Source organism: Vulpes vulpes, chromosome 2 (genome assembly GCF_048418805.1).
Source record: "Vulpes vulpes isolate BD-2025 chromosome 2, VulVul3, whole genome shotgun sequence".
Lineage (NCBI taxonomy): Eukaryota > Metazoa > Chordata > Mammalia > Carnivora > Canidae > Vulpes > Vulpes vulpes.
Genome location: NC_132781.1, coordinates 123873759 through 123891056, shown reverse-complemented (window position 1 = coordinate 123891056; position 17298 = coordinate 123873759). Strand labels below are relative to the sequence as shown.

At 37.3% G+C, this 17298-nt stretch overlaps 1 long non-coding RNA gene across 2 annotated transcripts in view; it reads left to right on the top strand.

The window, feature by feature from the left end:
• Positions 1 to 17298, top strand: part of LOC140597939 (uncharacterized) — a 369700-nt gene that overhangs the window by 187135 nt on the left and 165267 nt on the right. The window contains exon 3 of one of the 2 annotated variants that reach the window (XR_012000006.1): positions 7507 to 7579. This is a non-coding gene — a long non-coding RNA (uncharacterized lncRNA). Of the gene's footprint in view, positions 1 to 7506; positions 7584 to 17298 lie in introns of those variants that run through there. The other variant, XR_012000007.1, reaches the window with a different exon arrangement.

The following is a 17298-nucleotide window of genomic DNA, read 5'->3' as shown; positions in this document are numbered from 1 at the left end:
AGCACAGCATGACAAGGCCAAGCTCAATATCAACAAGGAGGTGTGGATAGGTAGGAGACATGGCAGTGGTCGGGGATGTACCATTCTCTCATAGGGAAGAAGGGAACACAGTAGTCTTCACAGAAAATTCTTTCCTTGTGATTCTACTAGGGCCGCATAAAGCATTTTATGTACCACAGACAGTGACTCATTACCTTTTACATTTCTTCCTCAGTTGTAATGAAGATAGAAGCTATAGAAAGCTGAGGTCAATCATCTTCCAGCAATTCAGTATACTTCTTTGATAGTGGGATAGCCTCTTCTCTTTGGTGAATTTCTGATTACACTCCTAATAGGATGATTTGATCAGACCAGGTAACTCAGTCAAAAATTCTTTATATGATTTAAACCCTGGTCCTTGTTCATCCTGTTGGCCTCTTATTTTAAAACCAAAACCTTTATGATCCAGACAGAAAAACACTATGAGAAGTCAGGATGACACCATTTTTATTTGCATATTGTTAAAAATTCAACTATTTCAAAGATCTAATTGGCTTTATTCAGTGATTCATGAATTAGGCAGCATTCTATCTAGCAGTTAGAAAGCTGCTCTAAGGTGCTGTACAAAATGAAAGACATAAGCAGAAGGGAGAGAGACAAAGTAGTTATTACACTAGCAAAAAGCAGATTGGTTGTGGCAAGGTCACCTTCCTTTAGGGGACAGACATGGCAGGAATCTGTCAAAGACTACCTCTCTAGCACTAACCAGGTAATTCCGGATTGAGTGGTTTAAGATTCCATTCCTGGGAAAGGCTGAAATGGTAAATTAGATATTAAGTCTTAAAAAAATTTTTTTAACAATATGTCCTTCAATTTGCCTGGAATTCACTTCCTCCTATGAAAGACCTCCAAGGTTTACTGCATGAACACTTAAGTGTGGCTTCTATCCTTTACCAACCCCAGGGATGGTAAACCTACTCCATTACTTTTGCCCTATAGAATCATATCTTTTGGGACGCCTGGGTGGCTCAGCAGTTTAGCACCTGCCTTTGGCCCAGGGTGTGATCCTGGAGACCTGGGATCGAGTCCCATGTCGGGCTCCTTGCATGGAGCCTGCTTCTCTCTCTTTCTATGTCTCTGCCTCTCTCTCTCTTTCTCTATGTGTGTGTCTCTCATGAATAAATAAATAAAATCATATCTTTGTAAACCAAAAAAATGACCATGTTGTCAATCCAAAAATAAAGAAACTAGTGTTTCTTCTAAAGAACAAAGAAGCATGCTCTTTTTAATCCTAATTTCTTATTCTTACCACATCATTTTGCATGTAGTTGATGTTGGAAGGAAAGTATCCAGTTCAGGATTTTCCTTGATGCCTTCAGTCCAAGGCAATAGCTGATTCCAACACCCACTCTGGGCTTGTGTGCACCTGGAGGAGCAAATATACTCTATGCTTGAGTTGACTAATGAGTAGCAGCTGTATAGTTCTGCAGAAACTGTATATTTTACCCAAAGAAAAGAACATGTTGGGATTGTAGGGCTGAAAGGCTATCCCCCTACCACAAGAGCACCAGCCTGTGAGCACCCTATGTTGATTACATTCTGAAGGCTAAGTCATTGACTCTCAGTTACATTTGTACTTATATATTTTTATATACATACTTATATAGCAATATCAAGGAAGGGGACTGTTTAGTAAGATGTTGATAGTCTGCCAAGGTCACTGGCAGCTGTGACTCTGTCTCTACCTCCTCCATCATAACATTCTTGTCCTATTAGTTTTTCTTTTCATATGAAATACTACATTTCCTCTTACTCAACTGATGGATGATTGGGATTATTATTTTTGATTTTGGCAAATGCATAAAGAGGAGCATTCTGAATGTGCTGGAGGGGTAGGAACAGAACAGATACTGAGGCCATGTCTCAAAGAAATACACTTTGCCTTGCTAAATCCTCAGGTCATCCTCAGGTCTTAGCTTCATCGACACTTCCCTTGAGTCATTCTGAGCTGGGTGCCCAGCTGTGTGCTTTTATGTACATCTTGTATAAGGAGACTCTGAATTTCCTGAGGCAAGAAAGTCTTCAAGTGCTTGATATTTCTTCAGTGCTTGACACAGGTTTGGGTATAGACTAGGGCCTCAGCAAGTATTAATGGAATAGGTGGAGTGAATGAATTCTTACTTCCTCTGCTTGTCCCTATCTTGGAGGCCAGGAAAGGTCTTAGATTGGTCTAGGCCACCAAAAAATTGTAGTATGACTTGGAGCTCCTAGTTAGGAAGTACTCTAACCCAAGCAGATGTGTTTGAAGAGGCAATATTTTCACCCCTCTGGGCTTGCCCTTCCTCTTTTACAGAGACTTTATAGTATGGTGATTAAGAGCAGTCTAATGGCATACACACCTATCAGGAAGTTCTCTCTTTACCTTTGATGAGTAGTAAGAGCTTCTTGGGAAAGTTATGTTAAAAGCTGCTGATCTCAGTTTTCTCAGGTATAAAATGGGGGAAATAATAACGCCTATCTCATATGATTGTTGTGAGATGTGAGATTTTAAGTGGTTGGGTCTTAGTAAACACTTAGCAATTGTTAGCTGTTATAATCAATAGTGCTATTAATTTCTATTTCTTCTGATTTTGACTATGAAAATAAGAAGAGACAAGAGAATGAAGCAGAATGATACTCAGTATCTGAGCAGATTTTAAAAGGCCATGGGATTAAAGACTGTCGATAACTCATATTCTTTTGCTTATAAACTCCCACTTCCATCAACACATTAAGTATAATCAATATAAATATAATCACCACTCAAATAGGATGGTCTATTTGCTACTCACTTTGCAGAAAAGTAACCTAAGCATAAATGTAAAGACTCTGAAAGCAGTGTCATTAGTGAATGTTATTATCAGCCCTCCCCAGTCCTACTCAAATCCCAAGGTTGGTTGTATTTTAAAAACACTCTTGCTTCATTAATCTGATTTTTAAAAAGCAGGGATTGTTCATTATACATTATGCTTCAGGTTAGGGTAGCTTTTAAGAAACTGGCATTTGGCTTTATTAAATAAAATTTGTTTTCCTTGTGATCACACAGTAGTAGGTGATACTGGATGTCCTTTGCTACAGCAAAGATGTTGAGTGCCCTTTGAGGGAACAGGTAACCAGGGTCTGAGTGGACTTCCTCCCTACCATAAATGGACTAGCGTGTGCTGAGATATGCTGTACCAGTGACTTCTTTTTTGTAAACAAGACTGCTTCTATCTGACAAGCTGGAGAACAGTGGGAATAGATGACTGTGTTCTGGGTTTAATTTCCCATCAACGAGGAATTCCAATGTCCAACAAGATCCTAAATAGCTTACTGTTTCCTCCTAGTCTGTCTTCCTTTGGATGCCAGAGATCTGATAGTGATAGTATCACTGGAAAGGTGGAATTTCTCCTAGGAAATGTTGTTTCCCAAGATAGGAAGTAGGCCTGTGAGACAAGGAGAATTCCTATCAGTAATAAGTATGTATACATAGTCAGAATCTGACCTTTACATCTTGTAGGGGAGTAGAGGAGTAAGAGGAGTGAGAACCTGGCTTAGATTCTGTCCTTTGTTTTACCAGAAATTGATTTTGAAATCACACAGACCTAAGTTTATATGCTAATTCTTGAACATTTTAGCTATGTGATCATGGATAAATTAAGTTGGCATTTCTAAGCCTCATTGTAAAATTAGTTTATATATATATATATGTATATATATATATAAAAGTATATATAAGTATACATATACATGTATATATAACTAATATATACATAGTACATATACATATATAAAACTAATATATATGACAAGTATATATAACTAATATATAACTATATATATAACTAATTTATATATATAAATCATCTTCTAAAGCGCCTGTAAGATGTTAAATACTTAAGAAAGAGTAATTTTTACTATTTTAATAGCAATCTTAGTAGTACATATAGTAAACTATAAATGTACATATATACATATAGATAGTTCATTTTGAACCACTGGAGACATGTATATTATAATAATAGAAAGAATAAATTACTTTGAGTACCTAGTATGTGATGGCTATTGCTAATCTCTTTATAAACATTACCTCATTTAGTTTTACTCTCATAAAACTTTAAGAAGTGGATTCCATTATTTTTAAATATAAGAAATTAAGGAATGAAGAGTAAATTACCGAGTAATATGAAGAGGTGATAAATTGCCTGAGAATTCTGAGAATCATGTCTTTGTTGTGGTGGTGTGAAGGTTATTTGTCCAGCATTTCATATATACTCACAAGGAAAGAGAGAGTCCGTAAGATACAATCTATTCACCAGGATGCCAGTCTAGTTGAGAGAAAAAAAAAATACGTGTCCAAATACTGAAGGATCAAGCCATGTAATTGGTGGTCATGATGTTATAAGAGATACAAATGTAAACAGTAGGGCCTGTCCTCCTCTTCCTTCTTTATCCATTCTCTCCTCTGCTAAGTAATTATTTCAGGTATTCATTCTGTGCTTTAATCAGTGCTAGGTACCAACATGGGGTCTGGTTATAGATGTCCTGAGTTTAAACCTTTGCTTCACCAGTTATTAGCTGGCTAACCTCAAGTGACTCATTGAACTTCTCCAAGGCTCAGTTACTCATCTAGCAAATGGGGATAAGAATAATATTATTCATCTCTATTATTATTAATCATAATATGTATTTCAAGGTTGCTGTGAGGAAAGGATGAGATAATGTACTTCAAGCACTTAGTACAGTTTATGAAACACAATGTAGACTTTATTATTACTCTTGTACTTTTGAAAAAAATACTTGCACTCTTCTGGGGATGCTAAGCTTCTCGAGGGTGTCACTCCACCTAACTGGGAATGTCTTTTGGATTCCTTACACTTCCATGAAAGACAAAAGTGTTCTGACAGTTTCAATGCAGGTTCTGAAAGGGCCTGATCTTTTAGTTAGGGTGGTGTATGTATGAATGTGTGAGTGAGAGAGAAAGAGAGAGAGAGAGAGAGAGAGAGAGAGAGAGATTGACTAACCTGTATAAAGGTTAAGATCCCAGGCTCTTCATCATGGTGTCCAAAGCAGTACTACCTTCATCCCAGATTTCTCCTCTAAGAAGAATACAGGCTCTTGAAGAACAGGGATTATATGTAGATGCCTTCATGTCCTCAAGCCTTCCACAGCCCCTAATGCACTGACGTCTACCTAACTTAAAAGAGAAGTTAAGCAAAGTATAGTCTATGCCTTATCTTTCCTTTAAGATCTGAAGATCACTGAGAGAGAGAGAAAGAGAGAGAGAGAGAGAGAGAGAGAGATTATTCATTGCACTTAGCATCCTAGAAGGTCCAAGCAGCGTATGCAATACAGAGCACAGTCAGAGTATTTATCTGAGGGTCTGTGTGTGTCCTCCATCACCCCACAGAGAGAATTTATAGCAGAATTTGACCTCAACTGTCCTGACTTGTGGTAACAAGAAGTCTTTTCCTCTTTTGAGTTTTCCCTCCAGGGAATAACTTATCTGTCTCTTGTTCCACTTCTCCCACCAAGATGTCAATACATTGATTTTAGCTTAGCAGAGAGGAGAAGGCTGTAAAATTGAACATACTCAAATAAAGTGTGGGGGATTAGAAGGATGACAGTCCAATGCTATTGTATTCTTTGAAGCTCTCCAGACACAAGTCTAGTGGGTGGCCAAACTGTCCATAAGACATAGAACTGTTTAAGCCTGTTAGTTACTTTCACAAACTGTCCTGAAGTTGCCAGTGTCAATTTCAAACCATTATTTAAAGCCTTACAAATAATTATAATGCTTTGCATTATCCCTTGTTATTTGACGATCAGACTCTCTCCTCCACTATAGGCCAGTGATAATGGCATGCATTGGATTAGCATTATATTCAGTTTAAGGAATGGATCATTTTTAAGAGCTGCCCTGACATGATATAAAGAATGTGGTAAAGTCCAGAAAAGACCCTTCGGTGGTTTTAATTTAAAATACAGCAACAGGTGGTTTGATACTCTTCCCTGCAAAAGGTGAACTCTAATACCCCTCCTCTTAAGTGTTAGTTGTATTTAGGGACTTTCTTTTAACAAATAGAATGTGGAGAAAGTGAAGGTGTGTGATGTTTGACATTAGGATATACAAGGTACTGTGGCCTCCTGCTTGTCTTTACTCTGGGGGAAGCCAGTCAGTACGTCACAAAGACATTCAGCTGACTTATGGCATGAGGAACTGAGGACCAATGACAGTGAGTGCACCACCTTGGAAGTGAAGCCACCAGCTCCATTCTGGGCTTTCAGATGATTGTACCTCCGATGGACATCTTGGGTATAGCATTTCATGAAAAACTCTGAGCCTGAATCAGACACTGAAACTGTGCCTGAATTCTTGACCCACAGATACTATGAGATTAAAAAAAAATCATTGTATTAATCCACTAAGTGTGGGGAATTTTATCACACAGCAATAGCTAACTAATAGTGGTTTATTTCAGCAAAACTTTCAAAATGCTTTCCATTTCAAATAGTTTTTTGGAAAGCATAAAATAGATTCAAAGAAGTTGGTGGAAGCTGCCAAAGTAGGCACTGAATTTTTTTTTTTTTTCTAACACCTTTAACTTCTAATTTATTTTTCCTGGCCTGCCTCTGAGATCACATTCTGGGTATAGAATCAATCTGTAGCAAGGATGGAGGAGGGAATACTTGGGATGCTCAGCTGCTTTTATGAACAACAATTGAGGCTTTCCTTATCTTTAGTTGATGGGCATAGTATTCTCGACCTAACAAGAATTCTTTAGTTTAAACAGCATATGTCTTTTTTTGCTTATGTGTTTTGTCCATAAGATTATTATGTATGCTTTCAATAAATTCATAAAAATAAAATCAATGTGAATGGTCTTAAGGGAAAGGAATACTGAGATTGGACCTAATTCTTAACACCTACGAAAGATTTGGGGGAAGGAGGCTTTTTGAATAGATATCTCTCCTTGGACTATAGAAGGGACACAGTGAGTGAGGACCAGGTGGATAAAGATAATTTTTCTTAGACTTATGCAGTAGTGCAGTTCCTGTGTTCTCTGAAATATCCCTTACATTATTCTTACTTGCTGGGTGATATTGTAGACAGAAATTTGGTCTTGAAATGAAGAGATTTGGCTTATAAGTCCTACCCCCCTATGAAATAAATTTTTCTCCAGAGACGTTTTTCCTCCACTTTTTAAAAAAAGATTTTATTTATTTATTCATGAGAGACACAGAGAGAGGCAGAGACATAGGCAGAGGGAGAAGCAGGCTCCCTGTGGGTAGCTTGATGAGGGCTCAATCCCAGGACTCTGGGATCATGACCTGAGCCAAAGGCAGACACTCAACCACTGAGCTACACAGGTGTCTCTTTCCTCTAATTCTTTAATACATTGTGGGAACAGGCTTGTAACTGAAAAATGCATTTTCAAGGAAACTGTACAAAAAATGGGTTCTCATCATGGTAATAATTTGAAAGCATTTTTTTTTTTTTATTTTGAGGAATGTTTTTGTTCCGGGAGTTATGGTACAATCAAATGAATTCATCTTCGCAGTGAAACCAATGGATGAAAAGGTATGTGAAGTGCAAACCATAGTTATAAGTTTACAAGATAAACTACTTTTGTTAGGAATCAGTTGCAGAACTCACTGTTTTCACATAATCTTATATTGTGGGTAATTATACACAGATATTAACTTGATAAAGATAATTAGAAGAATCTATCATTGCTGGGGGGGTTCAATTTATTTGACTGTGAACTTTTAGGGACTTTGGATTAGATGATTAACTCATACTGGGTATTAATTTGTTGGTAAGTGCCTGAAATAGTTGCTGAAATTAATACAGAGCACGTTTTTACCTTTTCACAATGAATCTGTTTGATTAACAGTACTGTATTTATTCAGTTGGGGATCTTAAATACCAGATGCAAATTTCAAATAATCACTTGAACAATTGAGTTCAAATATTTAACAGATCAGTGCAGAAAAGATTAAGTGGGAAATTTACTTTAAAGGACAAATGAGTGTGTTAGAGACAGAGTAGAGTGAGGAACAGATATATTTTAACTATTTCGGACCTTCTGATATGGAAGACACATAGGTCACATGAGGGGCATGTTTCCATTTTCGGGAAATTTTTGATTCATTACAATTTTTATGAAATCTTTTCTGGTATGTTAGAGAATGGCTCCAACCCTAGCCGTGTGTGAGTATCACTGAGAAATCTTATTAAAAATACAGATTCCTGGGCCTCTCAGGATTCTGAATCATAGATCTGGTTTGGTACTTACACATCTTTATTTTTAACAAGCTCCCCAGGTGATTCTGATGCATCACCTGCTTTAGGAAGAACTAAATTAGGACATTTCTGTGGAAGTCTGCTCCTAGCTAGAAACATGAGATTATACTAGTTTGCTCCTAATATCATAAGCAGGAAAATAGAAGAAAAGACACATTTTTTTCCCCTTGTTTTCCCATTCATTAGGCCCTGGTGCAAACTTTGCATGTCTTCTCTTCTAATTGCCAAAGGCATCTATTTTCTTCATGCTGCTGTCTTTCCCAGTTTCTTACCTGAGGAAAAAGACATTTACCTACTTCTAGCCCATTCTTCTGGGGCTGATACTGACACTGCTCTCAAGGCTAGCCCTGTTGAGCACTGGGCATTTCCCTCACTCCCTGGACTGTGCTCCCATATTGTATTTCAGTCTCCATTATTTGATTTCTGGATTCTTCCTTAAGATGTAGTCCTGAAGTTCTTTTCCGTAATGTAGTCCCTGTAAAGTTGGAGTTTGGCCTTGATTTTCTTCTATACTCCTCCCCAGAATGTAAATCTTCTTTCAAAACCTTAGTCCAGAGACCAGGACTGTCACAAGGTGGTAGATTTCCTCCGTGTAGCCCGGCATACTTTACTCCCTATTCCTTCTCTAATAACATATTCAACCCCTCACCCCTGATCCAGATATTCTGTGTTGGACTTTCCTGATGGCCCTAAACCAGGGACTGTCCACCTGAGAGGATATATATGTAGCTCCAAGTTCATATTCTGTATTCTGGTTATTTGGTCTGGTCAGGCAGTGTCCAGTATCAGGGAGTATCAGTTACTGCTCCGTGGAGTGGCAAGTGGGTCCCTACTAAAGAGATTATATTGGTTGGTTCAGAAAAGGGTAATGGGTCAGTCTGGTTGAAATAACACAGTAAATGTTCTGACTATGAGTTGCTTGGTAAATTTAGTCTTTTATCTATCCTGAGATAAAAGCACTAAGGCTACCTGCTCTGGAATGATGGTAATAAATCAATTCTGAAAAAGTGTTATATCTTACGGTAGACCCAGGAGATCAGGGCTGCTAGGAAATAGGGCATTGGAACTCTAACTTCTCAAAAGATCTAGAAGTTTAATGATTAAATAAGTTTTACTGAATCTCTATTATATGCTAAACACCGGATAGAGTTGATTTGATTTCAGGGTTATCTATAGCACTTGATGGTTCATTATACAATATGTTTTAACCAGAATATAGTTTTAGCAGCCAGATAATAAGGTCTGATGATCCTGTACTGGGCTTGCCACTCTGGGAACTATGCAGGTTCAAATACTGAATCTGGAATAAGATGGAACTTTTAGGTTCTAATATAGACTGGGCTTCCTCAGGTTGGCCTACATTTCTAAGAAAAAAACGTCTAAGAAGAAAAACAAGTTTCAAGACTTACTCTTGACTATTCACATACAAGATCAACTCTTTGGGCTAGACTGTAGCAGAGCTTTTTTTTTCAGAGATTTTATTTATTTATTCATGAGAGACACACAGAGAGATGGAGAGACATAGGCAGACAGAGAAGCAGGCTCCCCTTAGGAACTCAATGTGGGACTTGAACCCAGGACCCCAGGATCAGGACCTGAGCCAAAGGCAGATGCTCAACCACTGAGCCACCCAGGTGCCATAGATTGTAGCATAGCTTATGTTTAAATCATGGCTAGTGATAGAATGCTAACCTTGCTCCTCAGATTGGAATTCATATGTGTGACTTTAAGTCTAGGGTCTGCTAGAGCTGAACATACTTTTGCAATAATATCCTGTTAGGTTGGGGTGGATCCTGTCTGTCCCCTTTATTAAGTATCTGGGAACATGTGCTCACTCTCCTCCATGATTGACACTACATCTGTTTTTAGATAAAGACTCCAGAGCATTATTGAAGCAGAGTACTGCTCTGAGCCTCCATATTTGACTCAGTCATCTTACATTAAAAAAATAATAATAATAAAAAAATAAAAAAAACTTTAGAAAGGATTCTCCAAAAATACCCACAAAGCCCATTTTAGTAAACAATAACAGTTCTAATAACTACAGATTAAATTCCTTCACCTTTACTTTTGGTTCATGAGGGACTGTCATAGCAAGGGTATTGCAAGCTGCTAAGAAGACTCAGGGATAAGTTCTGGCCTCAGAAGCTGAGTCCTTGAAAGAAGTCTTCAAACTAAAGAGAATAATGTTTCTTTTTATCCACTGTTCTTTTTGGGTTTGTGAGGTTGGTGGCAAAGTAAGTATGGAGAGGACACATTCTCTTGGTTTATATAAGTAAAAGACAGCAGTTGGTCTTCGTTTTTCTTAAAGTGGGAATATGGAGAATATAGGCATTCAGAAGTGTGTTACTACTTGAGAGACTGTAAGGAGAGGCTCTCAGTTCATAGGGCTCATTTTTCTTAGGGAGAATTATGTAAATAACTGGAACTTAAACATATTTATGTCACTATTATTTGAACATGCATATTTCTGTAGGATTTTTCATGATTGAAAAAAGAAATCTGAGGCCTGTGCATTTGCTGCATTCAATAACATAAATGCTCATTTCTGAACTGTGATTGTGTATTGTCTCACGGCTCGTGCTGACACATGCCCAATTCCTGTCATAGGCAGGAGGGTGTCTTTGGGCTGATTACATTTTGACAAAACTCTCTATGGAGATTCTAGGCATGGCCGATGTATAATAATGAGGCATATGCTGCATGTGTACTTGTGTGTTAGCCAAATGTAGACTTCCATTAGATATTTGAGTGAACTGCAACATTCTTCCAAAATTTTAAAGTGATATTTCCCAGTATAGACTTAATCTCAAGATAAAATTTTTCAAGCAAACAGGTGTGCACTTTCCTCTTTTGAATGAAAATGGACTTTTCCAATGAGCATCAGTTTTGTTGCAAGTGTGATATAATACAGAAATTAATAAAGTGGAGCAGAGGAGAGAGTGATTGGCAGTGATATAAATACCAAAATCCACATAGAGACTGAGGTATTCCTTTGGAAAGCAAAATCAAAGAAACAAAACCTAAAACAAAGAGATGGCATTTGAAACTAATGATGTACTATATGTTGGCTAATTGAATTTAAATAAAAAAGAACACCTTTTAAAATAAAAGAAAACTTAAAGATATGGCAGCATTCAGATGGTAGTAGGTAAGTAGGTAGATAGATGACAGATAAATAAATAGATAACCGCAAGGAATTTGCAGGTCTGCAATTTTTTCTATTCCATTAAGTCTATTAGGTGAAATTAGCATATTTCAGAAGAGCTGAAAGCCAAGAAAGAGCTGTGATACACCATAGTCAGAGGAATTCCCTAAAATGTTTGAAATTATTTACTCCATGCTCCCACCACAGTCTTAGGAAAAAGTCTAAAGTCCCTCAAGTCGCTATAAGTCCTGAGATGATTCAGCCCATGCTTAACCTTTTTAGCCTCATTAGTGCCTTTTTACACACACACACACACACACACACACACACACACACACACTGCTTTTGTCATCCTGACCTTCATTCAGTTCCTGGACATGCCATATCTTCTGTAGAATAAGAATCTGCAGGGCAGCCCCAGTGGCTCAGCGGTTTAGCGCCACCTTGGGCCCAGGGCAGGATTCTGGAGACCAGGGATCAAGTCCCACGTTGAGTTCCCTGCGTGGAGTCTGCTTCTCCCTCTGCCTGTGTCTCTGCCTCTCTCTCTCTCTCTGTCTGTCATGAATAAATATAATCTTACAAAAATATTTATATCTTAAAAAAAGAATAAGAATCTGTAGACAATCATGGATTGACAATAACTCGGGTATTTCTGCCCTGGTTACCTTTCCCCTCCTTCCATCTCAACCCTTTCACATGGCAAAAAGCTCCTTGTCTTCTAGGTTCCAACTCAAGTGTCACCAGGAGGTCTCCAGGAGGCCTTCCCTGATGTCCCCATATCCCTGATGAATATAGGCCTCTCCGTTACATATTACATATTCCTACAATATATTCAACTCCTTCTTCATGCAATCACCACTGTTGAAATTGCCTGTTTAAAGTTTGTTATACTGTGGGCTCCATGTCTTCATCGTTATATCCAAGAATCTTATCTGACTCCTTTCGCTTGGTTTGTAGCCAAATATTCTTATGTTTCAAGAAGTAAAACTGGCTATAAAGGTTCCAAGGAAGTAAACATGTGACTGTAAAATGTGAGAAATGGTTAATAGTTTTGGGTTGTCATTGAAATAAATGATATAAAATGTCTACTGAAATTTCTGGTACACAGGATTGATAAATTTGTAGCTTATAAGTAGCTTCCAGTTAGTTTTTGTAATTAAGCAGCATAGAAATAATAAATACTGACATATGTCTATTTGGATGTGTCAAAAATCCTTAAACTCATCAGATTAAAGATAAAACTTAAAATATTTTCTCCCAAGCTTGTACTAATAACCCCAAACCCAGTGGACAGAGCACTACACCTAGCCTGGATAACTATCTTCAACACCTTGATCTTCATCCTCAATAACCAATCCTCAGCAAATTCTAATGATTTTATATTTCTTAAATCCATCCATTTCTCTCCATCTTCAGTTTTCCATCCTAGCCCCCTAGCATTATTTCAGTCCTGGGCAGCAGAGTAGCTTCAAGAGTGATCTTCTTCTTCCACATATGCCTTCCTTCCAATCCATTCTTCTCATTGTAGCTAAAGTAATCTTTTAAAAATGCATATATAACCATGCCATACATACCCAGCTAATTTTATTCACTTTCCAACAGAATAACAAGTAACAAGTAACGTTGTTATTTGGCACTTTATAGTACTCATTATATGCCAGACACTGTATTAAGTGCTTCCTGTATATCAATTCATTTAATTTGCCATAAATTGTGTTATATGGATTTAGGCCATTGTGGAGGAATCAGTACAGAGAGCTTGAACAATTTCAAGCAGGCCATATACTCTTAGCACTCTAATTTTTCTCTAGTTTGAGAGGCAGTGTAGAATAGTGATGAAGAGTCATGACTCTGGGGACAGCCTGCCTGGCTTCCAATCTTGGCTCAACCACTTATTAGCTGACCCCTAACCTCTCTGGACTCTGTTTCATCATCAGCTAAATGGGGGACACTAACACTCCTCCTTTATATGGTGGTTGTATTAAATGAGCAAATGCAAGTAAAGTGTTCAGAATGATAGCTAGCATAGAAACAGAATTCAATAAAAGTTACTGATACTACCTCAGGAAATAGGCTCTGTCTACCTTTCCAAATTCATCCTTTGTTACTATTTTCCCCTTTAACTCTTTTTCTGGTTTTCTTGCTGTCTTTCAGGATAATATGCCTCTTGCCATAGTAAACTATGCTCTTCAACAATCCCAATCTTCTTTGTTTAATTCTTACTTATTTTTACTTCTCATATGGCACTTACACTGGATGTAAACCCTTATCTCCCCACAGTCTAGTTTAGATCTCACTGCTATATATTCTAAGTATACCCTGTAATTTTCCTGGGAAGTGTTTATCATAATTGCAACTTTATATTTATTTGTGTGATTTCTTAGTTGTTAAACTTTATTATTATACCATAAGATTCATGAAAAAAGTATTTTTATATTCACTGTTATTCATTGAGCTTGATACATATTTGTGAATGAATACATATATGTCGCCATTATCCAGAACTTGGTTCTGGTGTAAGGGGTACACTTTTGTTTAATACAAACTTTACTTAAATTTCTGCAACGTGGCTGCTAAAGATGTTAAATCCATAGAGGCAGGTAGAGGCTCTTCCAGTGAACCTCTATGAAACTGGAACAGAGATGCTATTGGTTTTATATTCATAGCTGAAGATAAAAATTAAAGGACTAGTTTTAAAATGAACTTAATGTAGGAGATGAATATGGATCTTAGGAGTATTTTAAGTCTCTTATCAAGATCTACAAATGATTGCTTAATCTTGGATATTTTCTTCCCATAAATCATTCTTGAAAAATTCTTCAAATCATGAAGCACAACAGTACCAATCAAAGTTATCAATTAAGTAGTACATCTAAAAAGGGATAAAGGTTCTAATGAATGCATTAGAGGAGAAATGTTGGCATAAATGGAACAAAGGGGTTTTCATTTGTAGTGGGCAGTCATAAAGGTAGTCTAAATCCTGATGAATCTTAAAAAAAAAAATCCTGATGAATCTTTTGCTTTCTTTGGAAGCAACTGGCCCATTAAGCATTTAGTACTACAGTCCCATGTGATAGTAGGAGCCATGGAAGTTTTCTACATAGCCAACATGTTGGCTATGCAGGTGTGAGCAGATGAAATTGTGCATTGGAGCACAGATGAGATGAAAAAACAAACCACTGAAAACTTGAGCTAAAAATGTCCATATCCATTTGGCACAAGCAAATATAATACCACGGGAAATGCCATAGAAAATTAAGCTCAGCTGTCTTTTTCCAGTCTGGACTCATGTGTTAGCTACTTTGAAATAGTTATGGTGGTTATTCTTGGGGATATGTATCCATAGAAATATCTTTCTTTTAAGCTTCTTGATTATTTCTTCCACATATAAAATCTTTGGTCTTACACAGAATGTAGATGAAGGATTAGGATGAGAAGCATTTTTACTGAAATCTTTGAATGTTCATGTAAACATACATCCTTAAATTTCTGAAGAAGCTCATGTCCTTTTCACTGGTCCTAGGATTAGTTGAGTCCATTATTATGATTGGATAGTTGTTCACCAATGGGCCTCATCTCTTGCCGTTTGAGATTAAGATGTTTGGTTTCTTTTTCACAAAAACAATGCATTAAATGTGTTCTCTGGAATATAAAACAGTAGTAGATTTCAAACTACTAATTTATAAAAGCTGACACCAATAACATTAAAAATACACAGGAGATAGAAAGAAATAAAGGACCATACCAAGTTAACGATCCCTTAAGAACTGATATTAATCAGAACTTTTAAAAATATTTTTTACTATAGTTGATACACAATATTAGTTTCCAGTGTACAACTTAGTGATTTGACAGTTCTAAACATTATGAAATGCTCACCATAGTAAGTGTAGTTACTATGTGTCATCATAAGAAGTTATTAAAATATTATAGATTCTATTACTTATGCTGTACTTTCATCCCCATGACATATATTGTACCTCCTTTAACTCCTCATCTGTTTTGCTTATCCACCATCCCCCAACCATACACCCAGCCCCTTCCCTCTCCTTTGGAAACTATTAGTTTATACTCTGTATCTGTGCATCAATTTCTGTTTTCTGTTTATTTCTTCATTTGTTTTTTAGATTCCTCACATAAATATAATTATTTGGAATGTCTTTTTCTGTTTCACTTAGGATAATACCCTGTAGCTCTACCCATATTGTTGCAAATGGCAAAGTTTCATTTTTTATCAGTATTATTTTATTATGTGTATATGAATATAAATATATAGAAATATATATGTGTATGTCGACATCACAATTTCTTTTTTTGACATCACATTTTCTTTATTCATCTTTTACTGTTATTTTATTTTATTATTTTTTTAATAAATTAATTTTTATTGGTGTTCAATTTACCAACATACAGAAAAACACCCAGTGCTCATCCTGTCAAGTGTTCCCCTCAGTGCCCGTCACTCATTCACCCCTACCCCCTGCCCTCCTCCCCTTCCACCACCCCTAGTTTGTTTCCCCGAGTTAGGAGTCTTTATGTTCTGTCTCCCTTTCTGATATTTCCCACACATTTCTTCTCCCTTCCCTTCTATTCCCTTTCACTATTATTTATATTCCCCAAATGAATGAGAACATTCACTGTTTGTCCTTCTCCGATTGACTTACTTCACTCAGCATAATACCCTCCAGTTCCATCCACGTTGAAGCAAATGGTGGGTATTTGTCGTTTCTAATGGCTGAGTAATATTCCATTGTATACATAGACCACATCTTCTTTATCCATTCGTCTTTCGATGGACACCGAGGCACCTTCCACAGTTTGGCTATTGTGGCCATTGCTGCTAGAAACATCGGGGTGCAGGTGCCCCAGCATTTCATTGCATCTGAAGCTTTGGGGTAAATCCCCAACAGTGCAATTGCTGGGTCATAGGGCAGGTCTATTTTTAACTCTTTGAAGAACCTCCACACAGTTTTCCACAGTGGCTGCACCAGTTCACATTCCCACCAACAGTGTAAGAGGGTTCCCTTTTCTCCACATCCTCTCCAACATTTGTGGTTTCCTGCCTTGTTAATTTTCCCCATTCTCACTGGTGTGAGGTGGTATCTCATTGTGGTTTTGATTTGTATTTCCCTGATGGCCAGTGATGCAGAGCATTTTCTCATATGCATGTTGGCCATGTCTATGTCTTCCTCTGTGAGATTTCTCTTCATGTCTTTTGCCCATTTCATGATTGGATTGTTTGTTTCTTTGGTGTTGAGTTTAATAAGTTCTTTATAGATCTTGAAAACTAGCCCTTTATCTGATACGTCATTTGCAAATATCTTTTCCCATTCTGTAGGTTGTCTTTTAGTTTTGTTGACTGTATCCTTTGCTGTGCAAAAGCTTCTTATCTTGATGAAGTCCCAACAGTTCATTTATGCTTTTGATTCTTTTGCCTTCGTGGATGTATCTTGCAAGAGGTTACTGTGGCTGAGTTCAAAAACGGTGTTGCCTGTGTTCTCCTCTAGGATTTTGATGGAATCTTGTCTAACATTTAGATCTTTCATCCATTTTGAGTTTATCTTTGTGTATGGTGCAAGAGAGTGGTCTAGTTTCATTCTTCTCCATGTGGATGTCCAATTTTCCCAGCACCATTTATTGAAGAGACTGTCTTTCTTCCAATGGATAGTCTTTCCTCCTTTATCGAATATTAGTTGACCATAAAGTTCAGGGTCCACTTCTGGGTTCTCTATTCTGTTCCATTGATCTATGTGTCCTTTTTTGTGCCAGTACCACACTGTCTTGATGACCACAGCTTTGTAGTACAACCTGAAATCTGGCATTGTGATGCCCCCAGCTATGGTTT